The 21,886-nt window shown below is 38.9% G+C and overlaps 1 protein-coding gene across 8 annotated transcripts in view; it reads right to left on the reverse strand.

Moving 5' to 3' along the window:
• Positions 1-21,886, reverse strand: part of LOC128512870 (receptor-type tyrosine-protein phosphatase mu-like) — a 250,241-nt gene that overhangs the window by 189,997 nt on the left and 38,358 nt on the right. Inside the window, exon 1 of one of the 8 annotated variants that reach the window (XM_053486354.1) lies at positions 17,400-17,478. The exons of the other annotated variants lie outside the window; for them this stretch is intronic. The gene's annotated coding sequence lies outside the window, so the exon portion shown is untranslated. Of the gene's footprint in view, positions 1-17,399; positions 17,479-21,886 lie in introns of those variants that run through there. 8 annotated transcript variants of the gene reach the window in all.

Genomic DNA, 21,886 nt, shown 5'->3' on the forward strand with positions numbered 1-21,886 from the left:
GCATGAAAATGGACTGATGTACGGTCTGTTTGGGGACTTGGGAACTCGACTGGGGAGAGGATTAAGGCAATCAATCTCAATATCATTATCAATCACGCCACGCGGCTCTGTGCCATTGATTGGCCTGTGAAACTGAGAAGTTGGCTGAGAGATTTGGATGGATAATTTGGCCTGCTGGCTGAGGCGCTCCTTTATCTTTTCAGCGAATGAGGGTGAGAGCATACTGTGAGAAACAAAGAGAAAGCAAGAAGAAGGCTCATGTCAGTATTACTTTAATTGTCCAACAAAGGAAGCAAACAATGGTACAGTATACAGTATAGTCACGCGTCTAACATCTAAAGGCTGTCCAAATTCCTAGACACACACACACACACACACACACACCTGTGACTACATATGAATTCTGCATAAATGTCAGGTTTTAAACTAAACAAACACTACATCTAAGCCACTGTTTTTTCTATATAATACCATAATCATTGCCCTATTATGTTGCTTAGCAACCATAGCTTACAGTTATCAGATGACATTGCCTTGTGAAAAATGTTTCTTATGTTTATAAAAGAAGCATGTTGTCACTCACATGTTCTGGGTACGGGGCTCGTAAAAACATTGCTACCTATTATAAAATACTGTACGTTGTGCGGAATTTAAGAGGGACGTTCAAGTCAAACTAGGACTTGACTTGACGAATGACAGAACGCATTTATAATAATAAAACTATGTTGCTGTTTTTTTGGGTAATCTCCTGCTACACCAATGCACTTCTCCCAGCGTTTCACTAGTGCTTGGATAACACCAAGGTAGAAAGTTTTCTCCATGATTCACATCTGAAACGCTAGCCCCCCAGGAACTCCTTTAACGGCGCTAACATGTTGAAATGTCTTGGGGCGAGGTCAGGACTGTACTGATGTAGCAGTAACTCCCAGATGAGTTCCTGAAATGTGCAAGTGGTGTTGGTGAACGATCGTGTGTACAGTTTCTACAAACAGGTGTGTCTCTTCTACTACTAGTGCTGGAGGAAGTTACTTTTTAAAGTAACTAATTACATTACAAAATTACTGTCATTAAAAAGTAATCAGTTACATTACAGTGTTACTTTCTGATACTTTTCCATTGGAGAAAATAAAATCTCCTTTGTGATTCCTCATGCATGTTGTTTTAGTCAAGACCTTTATAATTATTCTACCATCATTACTTCGCGAAATTTGGCCCTACAGCAGGAATAACAGAGGGGGACTGATCAGGTATTTTACTCTGCCGAGATCACCATGTGGTCACAGATGTACGGCCTTCTTTAAAAAACGTGTCACCATTTACATGATTTATTGCGGCTAAGTCTCATCACTATACAGTGGAACCTTGGATTACGAGCATAATTCGTTCCGGAAGTGGGCTCGTATTCCAAAACACTCGTAAACCATTCCCATAAGAAATAATAGAAACTCAAATTATTCGTTCCACAGCCCCAAAAAATAAATACATACTGTAAAAAGAATTAACACAAAATATATAGTAAAAATAAAACAAATTCACCTGCACTTTACCTGTAAAATTTTTTTTAAATCCCGAAAGATCCGTTTGTGCATGCAGGAGCTGTGTATGTGTGTGTGTGTGAATCTAAAGTAAGCTCCCCTCTCCCCCTTCTCATCTTATAGTTACCCTGCCTCCACTCTTTTTACACACGTGCGTGCACACAACAGAAACACTGCTTTATCAGAAAAATAAACAAGAAATCTCTCTAATGACACTTGATTGAGCGGCACACTAACGAAATCATTGCTGTAAAGTAAAAATAATATATTTTTTTTTAATTAACCTACACTTTACCTTTGACAAGAACCGCAACAGAGCAGTGTTTCTGTGTAGAGAGAAAGAGTGTGTGTGTCTGTAAAGGCAAAAGTTCATTCAACATACATAACTCAGTGAATTTGGCCCTAGTAACAGCAAGAATAACAGATTCCCCAGGTTATCGGGGACTGGGACACTAAGTCCCAGCAGGGGAGATGATTACCCACAATTCCGTAGCGCAAGAGAGGAAAAAAACGTTGGCTCAGTTGTAATCATGTGACGCTCGGCGTCAAAACAAGAAGTGCATGTTTGATACATGATACTCGGTACTCGTAAACCAAGACTTGTTCATTGACCAAGTAAAAATTTTTTAAAAATCTTTGCTCGTCTTGCAGAACACTCGCTAACCGTCTTACCCCCAATCTGAGGTTTCACTGCACTGTTCTTGAAGTCTTCCATAAAGGTCAATCAGTTTGAGCTTCATTTACAAGAAACTTCATCAAAAGTCCTGTTTGACTCGAACGCCCCTCATTTTGGATCCAACATTAATCCAAAGCTATTTTTTAGTTATATGTAACTAGATAAAGCTAAATTAAAAAAAAAAACCAGACAAATCAGTGTGAAAGTTGATTGACTAGTTTATGTTACATGTAATTGCATGAGACTAAATTCTTTTTGAGATTAGCAAAGTAGGCTACCTGTGCTATGTACTGTACACGCACCAATGATCTGCTATGTCCTTCAAAGCTTAATTTTTCTTCATAAGGTCTCAAGAGGTCAGACTGAATCCATATATTTTGCATGTAAAACAGTCAATGGGAACTAACTGTAGATTACTAACTGTATCATTATACTGTAGGTCACATGATTGGCCTGAAAATTCATCTGAACCAATCGTACACAGGGAAAGACACGCTTTGGCACATCCCGGTGCAAATGTTGCCTTATGGGGATTGAAAAAAAGATTTTATTGTGTTTTATCATTAAAAGGCAATTTTTTTTTTTTACGTTTTGTGTCTTCCTATGTAATGGATAAAGCCCTGAGAATTGTAGACTGAAGTGGTTCTTTTAAACATGAAATTTATGCTACCTTGGTTACTTTAACAGAAAGTTAAAACGTGCTAATGGGGAGACTGAAACGCTTTAAAGCACTAAAAAAAAAAAAAAACAGAAATCTAACGTTAGCGAATTAGCCAAAATTAGTCGCGCTCACTGACATCACAGTCGATTATGTTTTCTAAATTAAAGAAGCCAAAAATTATGACTGTGGGTTACAAATGATTGTGCAGCTCTACCTGTACCCTTTAAAACAGCACTAACGCTTTTGAAATCGAGGGACTTGCATTGAAAAGACATTGAAATTGCCCAAAAAGTGCTCAAAGAGAAAAAGACAATGTTCCCGCGTCGACATACGGCTTAGTTAAGTGGAGGGTCTGATGGGGACTATTTGAGATCAATTCAGTGGGTCTGTTTGGCCATGATTTGTGATTTGGTGCTCTGTGTCTCCCCACCTCCGGCATGAGGCTGGAATGCTGATGCGTGTCTGTGCTCATGTGAATGCATGAGAGTGATCCTCTACCCAGTGGAGCTCGCTTTCAATTTGGACAGTAAAAAAAAAAAAAAAAAAAAAACAAGCAAGAGGAGCAATCGAACTCATCCCCTACACACACACACACACACACACATATCACGTTCCATTCAGGCACGTCCTCCTTCCTGATGCACAGTGCATCGGGCCAGAACCCTTGCGAGAGAACAATAGAACATTCCACAATCTTCTCCTCGAAATCGTGTGGCTCAATTTGACAGATGCGGCGTGATAACTATATTTATCTTGTTTTCTGCACTATGGCGGGCGATGCATTTTTACAGCTCAAGTGATTCTTCCTCTCCGCTTGTGTGGGTTTGTGGCCATTCTATCTAGATGTTTGTGCTGGAGCTTCTGGCTAGAAATTGATCGTCTGAAAGGTTCTGCTCAATACGACCCTGATTTTTCATGCTTTCCCAACTCTGCCTAGACACCCTAACCACTGAGCCCACCAATGTCCCTGTCCCTTCATTTTAAATCATGTTGCCCTCACAGGTTTACAACGATTCTCAGTTGATCCGGGGCAATTTTTTATTTTATTTTATAGCACTCCGGTTGTCTAACATATTTTAAAATGCAATGTTTGAATGAACGGGTTTATTTGATCTTTTTCCTGATCTGGTCATGATGCATAGCAGGGTTCAAGAGAGAGGTACTGTATGGGTCAAAAGCATGGGTCAAAAACAACAATAGACATGAACTACAACACCAAATAACTAAGGTGAATTATTCCATCGTGGTACAGGTGGAGACATTTGGAAAGCAAACCAATGGCATAGCCGGAGCAGAAACAGGAACAAAGCCAAGACCAAAACAAAGGGACATGGCAACACAAAAGCAGATGGAGAAACAACGGAAAAAAACATGCACGATGCTCGCATCGCTATGAAACGGGCCACATGCTGAGACGGGGAACTTCATGACAACAACACTTGTTTCCATCCTCCAACCACAGTCCAAACATCTGCCCAAATGTAAAATCCTCGCAAAATATATTACCTTGAACAGAATAAATATTAATTCTTATTTAAAATTTTGATGTGGTAGTTCCTCTTATGCCTTACAGATTATGATCTCTCTTTTGTAGCCATCAACTGTATAGCTTTTGAGGTTTGGGGTTCCTTAACAAGTCACGTATTGGCCAATTTATGTGTGAAAACGATTTCTCATGCTCCCCAAAAAATAATTTACAATTCATGTTTAGTAAACTGGTACACCCTGGACATCCACGCTCATTCACACACTACGGGCAATTTGATTGGATGTTTGATTCCCTCAATTGCCCGCTGGCAATTAAAAAAGCATTAAGCATTACATACATACTATATTAACATACAATGGAAAGACAGATTTCTTCATTCATCTTCAATAACTGCTTAATCCTGATCAGGCGGGTCAGGAGTTAATCCAAATACCTGCTACACACACATTCGCACAAGTTTACACATGTGTAGCCGATGCACCTACTGTATGTCCGTGTTTTTGTACTGTGAGAGGGACATCAGAGAATTGGAGAACAGACAGTAGCCCTACCTACTGTATCTTCACTGGTTATGTTCGGTAGATAAATATTGGAACAAAAAAAATTTGTAAGGTGCATTTTTTCCTCAACAGATTTTTATCTTTTTGCAGTTGCAACCTCGAGTCTAGTAAATAGAGAACTGGTTCAGAAGTAATCTGTATGATGCATAACGGCTTCTGAACCTGAGAAAGCCCTCGTTACATCTGTTTGGGGATCCTAAAGGCACATGTGAGTTCAAACAAGAGCCTGAGGGAAGGTGGCATGAATTAAAATCATCTGTTTGTTTCGTACTTACAAATTCGAGGCATTCTAATGCTTCTGCTGTTATCTTAAAAAAAAAAAGACTTGGATGCTACATCTCTGTAATAATAACATGATAGCAAGAATTATTAGAAAAACATAGTTAAACACGAGGCGGCATAGTGGTGTAGTGGTTAGCACTATCGCCTTGCACTTCCAAGGTCCGGGTTGGATTCCGGCCAGGCTCGATTACCGTCTTTGTTTGCATGGAGTTTGCATGTTCTCTCCGTGCTTGGTGGGTTTCCTCCGGGTACTCTGGTTTCCTCTGACGGTTAGGCTGATTGGCGTTCCCAAATTGTGTGTGTGTGTGTGTGCGCCCTGCGATGGATTGGCACCCTGTCCAGGGTGTGCCCTAAGCCACCTGAGATAGACTCCAGGTCCCCGTGACCCTAAATACAGGATAAAGCGGTACAGAAGATGAGTTTTTACTTATTTAGAAAAACCCCAGAGACGTTACAGGGGTTAACAAACTGCTTCATGCCCAGCTGTGGCTCAGCCTTCAGCACTTACTTCACCTGCCTTTAAACCACAAAACAAATAAATAATAAAAAAATTAAAAAATTAAAATAAATAAATAAAAAAAGAGCTAAATGCATAAAAGTAAAAAAGGAATGAGGCAATCCATTGCCTGTCCCTTGTTTCTCTCTTCCTTTCACTTTTTATGTGCCCTATCAGTCCAGTTTGCCAAACATGCTGCACATTCTGAATTCAGTGAGATGAGATTTCATCTCTGCAGAGGAAGCAGATTAGATCTGATCATGAAAATAAACAAGAACATTAACATGATTTGTTGCATCTTAGAACTGTAACACATGTCTGTGCTTCTGTTCTTTTTGTCCCCTCCCCTCGTCTCCTTCGGCTATGAGACGGGACGGGAACGATTCAAGGTTGAATATTTAGGCACGGCAGCAAAAGCGCCCCTCTTTAGAGAATTATAAAATTAGGAGGCAGAAAATGAAAAGGTGGTGCAATTCGTCATGAGCGAATGAACTGGAAATCTTGTGATCTCTGCAATGCAAAAGCTCTCCCGGAGCAAAGAGTGAAGACGTCCGCAGAAATTGCGAGTCACCCAACGAGTAGACTGTTTTCACGGGTGGCAAGTGTCCTGTGTTAAGACGCGTAGTACTACCGGTGTGATTAAAGGACGCCATGCACGAAGACACAAAAATGCCAACATTCTCACACAAGGAACAGACAGAATTTATCATCGCATCCGGATCAACTGAAGATCGACAAAAACTACACAGACTATTTTTTTTTAAATCTGATCATTTAAATAACAGATTCAGACATAATCGATGCTGATCAGATCAGATTTGTTTCCATGTACAATGCATTTATTCAAAATGTAACTTTTTTTTTTTTTACATGGGCAATGCGGTTCTGACATTCGTGAAACATTTAATCTATAAAAATGTTACCAAAGAGGAAGAAAAATAAATAATTTCTTGAACAGTGAAGTTCGGTTAGGCGTCCCATCTTTCAGATGAATCCCGCCTTCTGCGTTATGATTGGTTACAACAACTGAGTTTTATCCTTGATGGGTTAAATGAGCCAATCAGACCCGGTAAATGAAAGTGACAGTTCTTCTCATAAAGTAATGGAAGCTAAATTTTCCTTAACACGTTACCTAATTTTATCCCTATGTGGAGCAAACATGTGCAGCAGGAACATTCTTGAACTAGAGAGAAATGATTGGATCAGTTTACATTTACCTATGAAACTAATAATCAAAGTTTATTATCACTTGCCTCATTCTAAATAATAAAAAAAAAAATCTGATCAGGTCAGCGTGTTCTGATTGAGCCGGTTATACGATGCATTTTTATTCTGATTCGGCTCTTATTCCGATTATTAGTTAAATATTAGTTTCCATGTAAACGCATGTCTTTCAGATATTTTACTTGGAAAATGAGAACTTTGGGCCATGGTTCCCAGCAAAACATTCTGCCCAGCAATCGCCACTGAATTTCCTAACACAGCAGGCATTCAAACCAATCATACTTTTTATTTGACTTTTAACACCATTCGCTCTAAGTGGTATTTAACTCTATTTCTATTGGTTAAAAAACTTTTTACTCGCTTCAAAGCTTGTTTTGACTGCATCAGAGTGTGTTTTGACTACATTTACAGTAGTAAGCTGAAGAGTTTAAAATGAAGCCTCTGTATATAATTGCAATATATACTGTAACACGCGCATCTCTTGATCGTCCTTTTGCTTTGTATAACATTTTTTATGCTAGTGATGATTTTTCAGTTTTTGATCTCAGGTCGTGTGTGTTTGTCATCACTGTAGCTCGTAAAGCATGTAGAAAATGTAATTAATATAGAGGCTATTTAAAGAAAAATAAATTTTACTTAAGAAATAAATAATCAACTAAACTTAATCTTATTCACAGATAGCGAAGATATTAAAAATTAATTTGTAATTAATTCAGACATAATCAGGCTATTTTTATATTGTGCACATGTACTTACAATGTATTGGAATTATTACATTTTGACCTACAAAAAAAAATTAGACCTAAAAATTCACTATGTGTAATTTCTAACGAAACTGTTTTAGAAAATCAAATGACTCTTTATTGAAAAGATTGCAGTGTGCAGTACAGTGAAATATATTTTTTTCAGCACAATCTGAGCAATATGATGAATCAGGTGTGTTTTCATGCTGAAAGGCAGGCAACCGCTCTTTCCTCAGTATTGAACTACTGTAACCCCTGTGATAATATATACTCGTATTATAGAAAACACCTGTGATACATATAGTTAAATATCCAAGCCCTGTTATGCCTCATTATCATCCCTTGTGGAACACCTCTTGTCCAATCAGATTACACGGTCAGAACTCTTGTATTTACACTAGAAACATCAGGGTTGCATCAGTGTTGACAGGATGCACAAAATCATACCCAGTTTATGGTCATATACAACAGGCTACATAGCAAAGTGGTGAACCTTCAGCAATAAAAACAAACAAACAAACAAATCCATGAAGTCAGTCGGCCAGAGAAAGAAGAAAATGCTCTGAAGATTTGTAAGGAAGCACCAGGTGAGTGGAAAAGCTGTGGATTTTGGGATCCTGAGGGCTTTACAGGAGTCAGGGGAACGGAGCTTTCAACCTCGCTCTGGCTAACCTGCTAATGCAGAACAAGGAAAAAAAAATCCAGATTGAACTTAATCCTTCTCCAGCCTGTGGAGGAGACATGGAGCGAAACAAGACACAGATCTCTCTCTCACACAAACACACACACACACATACAGTTAAAGCGCTCTCTGCTTACACATGGCAGGATTTACAGACACCACAAGGCATGTTGTGGCTTAACCTGACTGCCGAGGTCATCCAAGCTTCTGCCGGACGTACTGTACTGCACTATGAGATAAGTCTCATCAGGCTGCTGAAAGATTACTCGACGAGCCACCGTGCACTAAACAGAATCTGGTAATCATTATCACACTGTTATATTGTGTGATATTGATTTTGAGGAACAATGTGATATGCAAAAAACGCCGGGAGGAATCTGACCAGATTTCTATTTCTAATATAATGCACAATCTATTACAGATGGGCAGTAAAAAAAAATCGTTTTGTGTGTAACATTATCTATTACCACATTGACTCCAAAATCGATCTTTTAAACTTTATATATGTTGGTTTTTGGGAAGGCAATATGTTGCAGTTCCTCTATAAATCCACAGGTCATGTCATCGTCTCATATTCAGTCAGATTTTTATTTTACTTGTACAAAAAAAGAGCTTTGCTCAGTACCTGAGTAACCCGTGGCACATTTGTTTTTAGATTTGTTTGAATGACATAAAGTCCTGTAACATTGTGCACTTTTCGAGGAAATGTAAACGTAGTCCAGTTTAAAAAGTTACAAAACATTTTGTCAGCCAAAAAAAAAAAAAGTTACAGTGTAATATTTCGTTGGATCGCCTTTTGCTTTGATTACAGCATGGACTCGTTTTCATAAGCTGGTGCAATATCACAACATTTATTTTCATTCAGATTTGCATTAATTTCAACCTAAGACCTTGTATTGATGATGTGAGAGCTGGATGTCTTCTCCAGTACATGCCAAAGATTAAGGACTCTGTGGCAGCCAATCCATGTGTGAAAACGATGTCTCATGCTCCCTGAACCACTCTTTCTTTCTTGGCAAACTCACTTCAGGGAAAAAAATACATTAATAGAAAAAACTGGTCATTCAGTATATTCGGTGGTCCGCTGACCTCATTTTTTAGGCAGATAATGTTGCTGAACAGACAAAATCAACCTCAGATCATAACACTGTCCACACACACAGGTCTGTATGGTAGACACTAAGCATGATGAGTGCATCACTTCATTCTCCTCTCTTCTTCCACTCCACATTCCAATCTTTACGCTCAATAGCAAATTGAAGACTTTTTTTTTTTTTTCCAATTAGCCTCAGACAAGCTGTTTACTTAAGACTGTTTAGTCCCAATCCCTTAAGTTTTCTTTACCTTTGGCGTGTGGAAATGCTCGCACTTTCCTTATTACTATTTTTATTATTATCATTATTTAAGCGTTTAAGTGATCTCGGATCATGATAATTTAAATAAAACTACAGTACATTTCCGACCACATTTGCTCCTTTGAAAATGATGGTTCATCACTATTCTTCCAAGTCTTCCAAGTCAAGTTTATAGTTCTTAACACAATTTCAGTAGTTTCTGCAATCTTCTTAGCATCTTCGCCACGACCAAAGAGTTTGTCTTCTGAAATGGTTGTTTAAGAAATGAGAAGCTCCTTACTGCATCCGTTAGGGTTAAAATAACTTGTTCCCAGCTGAAACATGTTAATTACAGAAATTATTCAATGGAAGTTTTTTACATATTTGTTTAGTTAAATCAAAGTTGAGACCTTTTGTTTAACTGGTCTAGTTCTTAGGAAAAAAGAAAAATCGGAATTGGCCAGAATCAAAATCAGCAGGTCAGACTTTAAAAAAAAAGAAAAAAAAAAAAGTGGCCAAGAAATTTTAATCACTGCGTCTCTGATCCAGTCCGCTCATATCCTACCTTTCATTTAATATGTATAGAGAAATTAGAAAAAAAAATGAAGCAGAGACAAAAATAACTTTCAGTTACAGTTAGCATATCTGTTAACAAATGGTATATAAAAGACACTACAAGCAACAGATGTCCATGTAAAATTAGTGTAAGTTCATCAAAATATGTTCTAAAACATTACATTAACATAACCCTCTCTCTTTTTGCTTGCTTGGATCGACTACATATTCTCCGGCTCTTGGTGTATTATCTAACACGTCCAAAGATCACATTAGTATTATATGTTCATACCGCAACACTGTAATTTCCACTATGTAGTCATAGACAAACACTACATAACATGAAAATATTTCATTTTCTCCTCCTTGTATATCCAGTCCATCAGAATCGAGCCGTGCATGAACCCGTACCACTTCCCGAATGAGCGTGATGGCACTAGTTTTATGTTTTCTCATTTTTAAGAGCGCATTAACTCTCGACTGGGTTCGCGCGACTCCGCCGCTGAATGGGTTTGTCTATAAACTCATAAACGCACGGCTCTTAAGACCCGGCTTTAAGCCGCTGAGCTGTGAGGAAGTAATAAACTACTATTTGAATTCTCTGTCAAGCTGCATCACTTTGATACACTAATACAATCATTTCAAAATCTTCAGTTTGCTGTTGTTTTTATTTTTTTATTTATTTTCCGCATGCAACGTGTTTACTAGGAGATCATTAACACGCATTAATTCTGGAGCTTGAACTTGTTTTTTCTCCACTAGATATTACTGTAAATTGTAGACAGAAAGAAGTGTACTCAGGTTTTTAATAGATGATGAATTGAAACAAGACAAATAACATTTCACACCTGACTTGTTTCAAATTTAAACGGTTGGGGGGTAGGAATTAATTGCGCCCGAAACAAAAGGAGGTCTCCATAAGCCTCATTAATGCTTTAAATTATTAAATCCAATTATTGTAAGAAAGCTCTTGACCTATTTTTCATATCGAGTGCTCCGTTAGAACTAGACTCACCGTGAAGCGAACACGTCGCCGCCTTTGTGGAAGGGGAAAGATGTATACGTTTATGATTTCTACCCTCCTCCTTTGCTCCTCTTTGTTCTCATTTCTCTCCTTTATCTTATGAGAACCTGCTCGGTAAATGAACTTTACCTACAAACCCGAATCCCTTGACGTCGTCTCATTTAGTCTGAATTAACCCTCGAGTCAAATACCTCTGATTAGCTTTAAAATGCCCTAAAAATCTGCTAACGTTTTTGTAGCCTACATTTAGTTTTGAAAAGAACATTTAACATGGGTTGCAATTAATCTAAAAAAAAAAAAAAAAAAGGAGAAGAAAAAAGAGGAAAAGAAGCTTTCAGTAAATTAGGCCTTGTTTAGTATTTTTGCTCCATCACAGAATTTCAGGTCCAAATTAACACTAACTCAACAAACACATTTATGCAGTGGGAGTAAACACAATGCGTTTTTTTTTTTTTCTCTCAAAGAAATGGCTGTGAATATTCATGTAGGGTAGCCATCTGGTCAGAGAAAATGGATTCTATAGTAAAATAATTTGTGGTCGGGTGCTCTGGACCTCGAATGCTTTATTTAACCTGCTCGAATCGCTGGGAATACACAAAATAAACATATAGGCAGGCATTAAAAAAGTCTTAAGGTGGTAATTAACAGCTCGATTCCTAAACATCCACTTGCAAAACATGATCATAAACATAATTATTGCTTAATTAATAGATACAGTAAAGAAATTCTATCCTACGAAGCTCAGGGCACACTATAATGGGTTGGCACGAGTGCTGGGCAACATGACTTCAAATCAATATCATTATTAATTGGACATTTTTTTAATTGAACAATATCATAATTTTTAAGATTTATAATTAATGAATGATTATTTTGATAGTTAGTTTTTTGCACCGTTGGGGGCGGCGTAACACACTTGGAGGACAGCGCTATCCGCTTCTTCCGCTTGCGTGAGCTCACAGACGCCCCTAATTAACTGTAGAGCTGTGATTAACGTGGGAGCACGAAGTACCTCTTATCCATCCCCTCTGAGAGAGCTCGGCCAATCAGCTCTCTCTTCTCCGGCTGCAAGAGGTCACAGCATCACCCGGGAATCGAACCAGCGATCTCCGGATGATAGGGCGAGCACATTACCACTGAAAGCTTCTGAATGTTAGTTTCGGTTTTGGCAGCATTATGCACGTTGGTTGCGACACAATGTTGCAAAAATGACCACATTCAGATTCATCCTCGTCCCCGGTTGCCATGTCTTCGTCACAAACACATACTAAAAAAACTCACAAATCATCACACAGCTTTGAATTAATTTGTCAGATCATCCATCTGTTTTTTTTGCAACTAAAATTGATATGTGCATTTCTACCTCGCTTGTTCTGCTTTTTTAAATCTTCAGCATTAGCAGTTCTGCAAACTCGGTTGCTAAAGTACCTGTCAACAGCACTCCAGTGTCACATTATTCCTCCATGAGACTAACTCTCTGCCAGTCTGTTTACAGCATTACGCCAGCCATCTGTCAATTCCAAACACACACACTGAGCTCTTGATCAATAATGACTCCACTGGAGGAGTGTGTGGTGATGCAGTAATACCTGCATTATTAAATGGCTGCCTGCCTTAACCAAGGTCCAAGCATACGATCGCTTGATGTGGGAGAATGTGAAATTTCCTGACAGGTAGCCGCGAGAGCCGCTCACCGCGCTACACAGACGTCTGGTGGGGTGCGGGAACAGGTGAGTGAGATGTGCACAGATGTTATACTGTAGAAACTATCTTGATCGAATAAACCCCAGGAGTTGCTGGGAGCATCATATGACTATGAAGGAGTGATTATTTATAACAGCATTACTGGAAATCTAAACTGATTTAAACATCTCAATTATCATTCATTATATTAGATTTTTATTACATTTTGTCATCTTTTTTGCTTTATTGGGTAAAACATCCCATTCATTGTAATATTTTAGCTGAAACAAATTACAAACTGAGCCCAATATACAGTAACTCGCAATGTTGACTTTAGCCTTGCAAACTCAAGAACCCAAACTGATCAATAGCAAGCAACAGGTTAACCCTTTATATACTATGACATTATACTATTTATTTCCTATCTATTTTTTATTCTTTCAAAACATGCAGTATACACAGATCAGCCATAACATTAAAACTAGCATAAAAAAACTAGCATAGAAAAACAGGGTTCGGGTTCCCCCTGTGCCATCTGAGCGACTCTGGCCCCTTTGAACGTGGCTCCATAGCACCTCTGGAGGTGTACGATTGTGTCTGGCATCCACAGACACTTGATGAGACTGGAATATAGAAAGTTGGAGGACGACCATGGGCTCTTTGCCTGTGTCCTTGTTCTGATGCTCTTGTATCATAACCAACTTTTTTCTGCTATTTGTGCTGCATTTGCCTTGTCCCTGTGGGCCTTGGGTGCTTACAATCCTAATTGATAATCCATGTTAATGTGGTGTTAATGTTAGGACTGATTGGACTTGCTAGCAAGTGGTGCAAGGGAAGCATATTCACCCCTAGTGCAACCTCTGTAGCCTGGAGCTTAGACAGCAGATTGGAAGTGCTCCCTCGGGTCCTTACATTCCTGCATGTATCATATGACACTAGCTAATCATGGGCATCTGTGAGCCCATGCAAGCGGAAACAGTCCAAAAATTTGGAGACAAGTCTGGATTTGTTTTCCGGTGCCAAATTGATACTTTTAAAATGGTGCCTGAACCGATACTTTATAAAAGCCACAAAATGATGGATGACTCAAGAATACATTTACTTAAACAAAAAAATTATGCTTAAAATTGAACAATATATTAAAAGTTTAAAGTACATATGAATATATAAGTACTGTTGTAGTACTACTAGTACTAGCTGGAAAGCCATAACTATAAAGAGAATCCATGTAACAATAGTATTTTACAAATCGTTTAACCATTTGGTAGCATGAATGCAAGATTTGCATTTTGCTATTAACATTACATTAGCCTACGACTAACCTGCGGAAAGGCTACTGTCGCCATCATAATCGGTGGACTTCTTTTTGCTACGATTAGTATGACTGGGGCTGGAGTTCACCCACACCAATAGTGCCAGCTGTTGTCCGCAAGCTGTCAAACACGGTGCATCCCTGTGCTTCTAAGTTTATTCCGTGTGCCCTCAAATGTCCTGTTTCCCTCTTTATACGCAGCTGCTGTAAAACATTTGCTGCACGTCACAGTGTCGGAATCCTTTCTTGTGAAATATAGCCCCACTTTCGACCGTTTAGTTTTAGGCATTTTAACGAAAGTTGTTTGATTTAGCAAGCTAAGATAGCGGTAGACCACCTGCTGCCGTCAGAGCAAGTGTGACATTAGTTGCTGCATTCACGCGCATCTCGATGGTCTCTCATTTCCTGATGATTTGTGCTTTTAATTTTTTAATCTAATCTTATAAACGTTTTATCTACAAAAATTAAATGGACAGTAACATTACTGCAACAATGTTTCGGATTTGTATTATCAAAGTTCTTTCTAATTAAGGAAATAATTTATTTTTCCGATGATTCCTGACACCCCATGATGCAGTATTTAAATTTTACTAGCGATTATGTGTCTTGATGAATCTAATTACAACTGTTTCATCATAGCCCTAGAGAACAAATATTTAAATCGACAATTCAAGCATTTAAATGGCACCGAAATGAGGCACCGAAATTCGCGTTTTTTGTTTCGGCCAGGTACATACAGGGTATATTTTGAGACATGAAGGTCGGCCGTTCTGGAACAGCTCCTGCAAGAACAGTGTTGCACCACGAGCACCACGAAGAAACTGGTTCTCGTGAAGACCATCCCGGGAAAGCAAGACCAAAACTTACCTCTGCTGCAGAGGAAAAGTTCATTTAGAGTCACCAGCCTCAAAAATCACCAATTAACAATCAGTACCTCAGATAAGAAGGTGAGGATGAAGGCTTTACAGAGTGTAAGTAGCAGACACATCTCAATAACAACTGTTTGAAAATATTGCATATTTTTAGATGCCTTCAGCATCTTTTTACAATGTAGAAAGAAGTAAACAACACACATAAAAAAGGGGAAAAAATGGAAGGAAAAACTTAAGTACAGTAGGAGAAAATTCAAGCCGGAATTTTGAGAAAGAGGGAGAACTATATGCTATAAGAAACCGAAATGTGAAATATAATCCAAAGCTTAATTTCTTTTACATTAGCGATTAAATATACTGTAATGTCAAACACATTTATCTGTGTGTAAATGTTAGAGATGTTTTGTGAATAACTCATTAACTGAGTGATTAATCCTTCATTAGGAGTTCCCTAACATGACACCTAGAGCTCAATGAATGTGAAAAATCACAGAATAGGTCATATTTGTAATTGATCTCGCTGGATAGGGTAAAATTATGACACTTTTATGTAAAGCTGTTTGGCTGGTAGCAAACTTCAGCCACTTGACAGTTAAGTGTGCTTGATCCTTGATCCTTTATCAGACTCTCTGCTGTGCGCTAGGTTTAAGAGCTCGGCATGGGAACAAGCCTATGAGTAGACAGGAATTGAGCGAAATAATACTCTTTTTTTTAAGACTAAATTAAATCAGCGAACCTGTTGCAAAGTTGTCAATTGGTTCACGAGCTTAATCTCAGTCACTCAATGAAAATGAGTATATTTAACACTTAGTCTTTATTCAGCTGGCATTTCGGCGAATGAATGAACAAGCCAAATGAGCTCGGACTGAACGGGCGTTGCAGCTGTGATAAGAGCCTAGGAAAAAAAATATTGCTTTGTGAATCGCGGCGCTGCCATTCACGGCTCTTTCTTTATTCCCTTGGGAGCACCTCCAAACATCTTATCATTTAATTGGCCTGAGAATTGGACAGGTCCATCTCTCTCTCGCAGGCTGACGTCAGGGCATTCAGCGGTGTTTACTTGCTATCGCTCGGAGGAGACTGAGAGACAGACGGAATGGGTGAAAGGGTCAAATGAGTGAGAGAGACAGAGACGAATCCCTCAGCACACGTGTGCAGGCATTAAACTCAGTTCGGTGCCACGACACCTTCTATTCTTCCTGCTTCATCCGTCGGCACACGACCCACCCACCCCACAACACACATCCACAGTATGTGCACTCCTCTATCTGACTGGCACTCCTGTGAATGCGACATGGAAAAGCTGAATGTGAACAGGCAGAGAAAGGAAGAATGAATGTTACAGAGCGAGGGAAGCGGCGAGAGAGGGAGAGAGAGAGACGTTGAGAGATGTTCTATCACTTATCAAGTTGGCTAGCACAAAGGCAGGCTGGAAAGCACAATCCTGACATTCTGTAGCAGGATGCACGCGCACACACAAAAGCCTGCCTGGCCTGAAATGCTTACACGATGCTTTGTGTGGGTTTCGGCTTCAGTACAAGAGAGCGAGCGTGAAAAAGAAATGCATCATCATCCCTGGAAGTGTGAATGAGAATGGGGCGTTATGTCCCTTTTTAAGAGCTGACGAGAGGAGCTTTCTTTTTATGGTTATAGGAATCTAATCTATTAGATGGGTTTAATATTAAAAAGTTTTAGTATGATGAGGAGATACAACTCCCCAGATAATGTATGCATGTATGTACAGTACTGTTCAAAAGTCTTAGGCACCATATTATTTGCTGTACCAATTTTGTTAATCACATATGGCATGCATATATTCTCCTGTAATGTTATTTATTTATTCATTTTAAAGGTTATATATGGAAATACTGAATGATTTTGTACATAATTATGCAGACATGATAAACATATATAATAAAATTGGTCAGCATATAATATGGTGCCTAAGACTTTTGCACAGTATTGTATGTACGCATGTATGACGGGGTACATGTAAGTGTTTTGCATGAGCGCTTATTGATGTCTCAAGAGCCTCCCTCAGGTGTCCGTAATAAGTGCGTATCGATTCCATTCTTGTGCGGTGTAGTGGTAACTGCTCGCACTCTTCAAATCTGGTGGATTGTGATTAGGCTGGAAAACACTCGAGTGTTCAGTTAATACAGGAAAAACACTATTTAGCCCCCACGGGATCGTTAAATCCAGCAGTTTATGGCCGCTTTAATGGAGACTGAAGGAACACCTGCAAATCTACACACAGAGATACACACGCACCTTGTCGCCAGACTGATCTCCAGATCCGAATCGGACAAAATCTGATCTCGCTTGATGTCCGTTATCTGCTCCGTCTCTGCATACGCTGTTTGCTATCAGTGGAGGACGGATGCAGGAAGCCGAGAGTGGGGGTTTAAAAGTGGAAACTAAAAAGGTTGAGTTTTTGGTCAACAGAAGTGGTGCACTCTGTCTGTGTGAGAATGAACACACACACAGTCAGAGAGTTCTGATCTCACTGGGAAATGGCAGAAAATAAATGCTATGGATATGATTCCAGCAGCCTTCCTCTTTCTGTGTCCCTCTCTCTCTCTTTCTCTCTCTCCATTTCAAGGTTAACATCTAGGAACTTTTTTGCTTTGTTGATGTCTCTGCTGGCACAAGTCAAGCAGTCTGAAATGTAAAAATGAATAGAGAGAGAGAGAGAGAGAGAAAAAATGTGAAGGAGAAACTTTCTCCAGCTATCACCGTAAATAAACACTAATTGGTAGCTAATTTTCTTAGCTGTTGCCTGGCTGATTTGCTGCCTTGAGGCACGAATGAATAATTCATTGCCGAGGCACACACAGCTTTATGTTTGAGGCCTACAAGGCGCAGCATTCATTACGCAATCATGCCAGCGGATTCTGGGCACTGGCTCAGGGTATTAGAATAATATGCATATTGGGTATTCTCTCTCTGTCCTGGGGCATTGGCACATGCCAATAGGGCTTTCTCTGGCATGGATGGGCAGAGAGAGAGTGTGTGTGTGTGTGTGTGAGAGAGAGAGAGAGAGTAGCGAAAACCTCAATCTCACAAAACAAGGTTTGTTTTTATAACCCGATAAGACAGCAAGGGAGATAAGAGATCAAAGGTAACTATGTAATACTGGACGAATGTTTTACAAAGTAATGCGAAGGGAATATGTGTGTGAGAATAACGAATCCTATTTAGCGCTAAAGGGTAAGGGTGTTCGAGTTGCGGCAGCCTGCTAGGTTAAAGAGAAAAGGATCACGTGGTGAGGAACAACCTGAGCCAAGGCTTAAGTTAACATAACCTAAAGCAGGATGGATGACATTACAAACCTCTAAGGCCAAAACTGTTGAACTGAACATGAAGACAGCCTACAACATAATCCTGTGCTTCTCAGTCCTGCAGAACCCTTGTTTTAAAAGATAGTCAGCCATTATGTTCGAAATGCAGCTGAAGCTACTGTGGCTGTTTTAAACACAAAATTCAAACAAATACAGTTTTTTCTCTGTGGTCTGAAAGCGCACGCCTACAATAGGATAGAACTGCCATTCTCATATCCCTAGTGCGGTCAGCTGTTTTATAACAGAGATGGGAATCACCAGGGAGCTCTCGATATGATATTAACACAATACTTATTTGACAATTTGATTTGTATTGTGATTCTGTAAGCATAGCGATTTTTTATAAATGTCCCTATTTGTTATTAAAAAAAAGTTTTTTTTTACAATTCTAATGAAACTTACTGTACCTACTACATGGGACGCTTTGCTGCGTGAATAGTTTAGAGTGCACCACCTGTAGGATTATAGAGGAATAGCAGCAGTTTACTACTTTACATGCAAACATACAGTATTAATTTAAAATCCTTTTTTTTATTATTAAAGAAACATGGGTTCTATTGTTGGAAAGTTTTTTAAATTATTATTATTTATTAATTCAATCTGGAGGCGAGTTCTTATGGTGAAAATTTGTATTGCGAAACACATTTTCCCATAGAAAATAATGTAAATGCAGATAATTTGCTTTAATAATAGCCAATTTTCAATACTACAGTATAATCATATTTTTACATATAAAAACAATCAATGAAGGGAAATATGAAATAAATAGATATTAAACACTACTTCATTTTAATTTATGATCCCTCATGGCACCGGCTGAATTAAAACCTCAAACTCTTCCTGCTACTGTCCTTGCTAACATTCTTAGGACAATTCTCAGAGCATTCATAATGATTAACATCCAATATTAACAAATCTGAACACATCCACGATCCCTTTAATTCAATTCATTTTTATTTGTATAGCAGTGTGTGTGTATATCATGTCATGTGTCTGTTTCATTTTCTTTCAGAACTATTATCATCTCAGCTCCCAGATTACTGTACTGTAAGATGGTGTTTGCACAGCTTCCACACTGCAATACATCTGCTTTCACAGAACTGATACATTTTTTTTTACCATTTTGGCTGCCTTCCAATTTAATATTCTAGTAAATTGCTGTTGTCTGCTATTTTTCTGTGGCGCTTATTGTTATGCACGTTCCTCTGACGTCATTTCATCAAAGAAATTCTGCTAACAGGGTCTTAATGACTGGAACGTCGCCATGTTAACATCTTCATTCCTGGATAACCTGTAAACTACACAAACACATACATAATCATACATGACTCGAACCCTGCCCTCCCACCCTGAAGAAACTATGCAACCGTGCTAGCCACTAACCCACCACACTACCTAGCATCAGCACAGGAGGGAATCTGGATTGTGTTTTAGAATGTAGTTCTACTACATTAAACTTTGTAATCTACATTTTTTTGTGCATGCACCCAAAAACAAACTGTTCTGCCAAACAGGAAGTAGTGAAAGAAGAGTTTTGTGCATCTCTGGCTTTAACACCTGATAATACTCGTATGCCAGTTCTGTCATTTTCACCTTGCACGAGTGTAGCGTAATGGAGCTCTTAGCGTCCAGATTGACTAATTATGCAAACAAGTCTCATTAGGCTCTTCCAGGCTCTTCATTTGTCCACACAAATGCATGGAAATTTGAATCCTGAAATCTTTTCTTATTCGGGTTGTCTTTCTATGCACACCAGAATAGACTGTCTTTCCGTCTTTCACGCTAAAGTCACATCTTTTGTAGTCCGTGTGTAATGTGAAAAAGAGGGAAAATCAATTTTATGTTTTTGTTGCTTTGTATGGTAGAGAGTGAGGTAGAGAGAGAGGAAGACGCTTGGGCGCTGCCATGTTTCCATGTTGTTGACAGAAGCAAATATGGTGGAAGTTATGTTATTGTGGGTGAAGTTAAAAGTACAAAATTCTACATCAAAATCTTTTCAGTATACAGACAGATGGATGAACCGTGTAAGAGTTCATAAAGTGATGCTTTAAAGCTGAAAAATGTAAAAAGAATATATATATATATATATATATATATATATATATATATATATATATATAAAAATTCAGAGCTGAGGAGACGGCATGGGCAATAAGGCTGACTGGTTGTTATCATTCCACCCCTGGCTCGCTCGTTCCTGCTGAAGTTTATATTGCCCGGGGCAAACACATTCCCCCATGGCAACGCACAGATCCCTCATCACATTCACTACAGTGCTGTCTCACAAACATAAAAGACATATGTGCAGAAACATGTCGATGTGCCGCCTAATGCTGGGCCACCCTGAACCTTCAGTCGCACAGAGATTTCCACAGACAGATCTCCAAGTTGTCACTTTAGGTGGTGAAGAAGATAGTGGCACCGTTGGCCTTTATTAACCTGTTTTACACCATGTGCGTAAGGTGAACAATGTGTGTGAGTGTGTATGGGGGGGCATCAGTACCAGAATGCTGTCTGTCATGGCGTGTGTGAGATCTGTGCAGCTCCTATGCGCTTCGTGTTCTCTCCCATCAGCCTTACAAGCAGAGACGGTGTGACGTTATAAGATATTCACAGGGGGCGGTTAAAAGAACACCTCACAAACAGTCAACAGATCTATCCACTTTCCTATACACACATTTCAACATAATACGCTGGGATGAGATATAACAAAATACAACCTAAATATACTAAAAGTCCAGTCTTTGTAATGTTCCTGTTCCTCTGTCGATGTAAATTAAATCTATGGTTATAACTGAAATGAGACGAGTACTGGTTAAAGTTGAGATAAGTCCTAGTTCTGCATAATTAATTACATAAAAATCTAAATTGCATTATGGACCTGTGCAATTATGAAATCGCAAGAGGCTTAAATTTATTATAGGCAATATACTGTACCTACAGTTAATTATATAAATATTTGTTTGCTTTTTTAAAATATGCTTTAGGTAATACTTAATTATTAGCAAAATTCTCTTAATGAGATAATTAGTGTTGTTATTTGCTACGGCATCTCCATCTAGGAACCGTGGAGACCAATGGTGACCAGTGTATTTACAGTATACCCATTTTTACGGTCGTGGTAGGGGACACTAGGGGAAATTTAGAAACACTAATTAGCCTAATCGGCATGTTTTTGACTGTGTTTTTGACTGGGGAAACCCACCAAGCACAGGGAGAAGATGCAAACTCCATACACACAGCCCCGATGCGGGAATCAAACACAGTACCTGCGCACTGTGCAAGGCGACAGTGCTAACCAATAAGCCACAGTGATTGCTTTTAGCTTAGCTAAATATGTTTCAATACAAAATTGTATGCGTAATATGTGTTAAAATGTATCAAATCGAGCAGCCCTAATTAGTCTTTGTTACATAT

Source organism: Clarias gariepinus, chromosome 25, assembly GCF_024256425.1.
Source record: "Clarias gariepinus isolate MV-2021 ecotype Netherlands chromosome 25, CGAR_prim_01v2, whole genome shotgun sequence".
In the NCBI taxonomy this organism is placed as follows: domain Eukaryota; kingdom Metazoa; phylum Chordata; class Actinopteri; order Siluriformes; family Clariidae; genus Clarias; species Clarias gariepinus.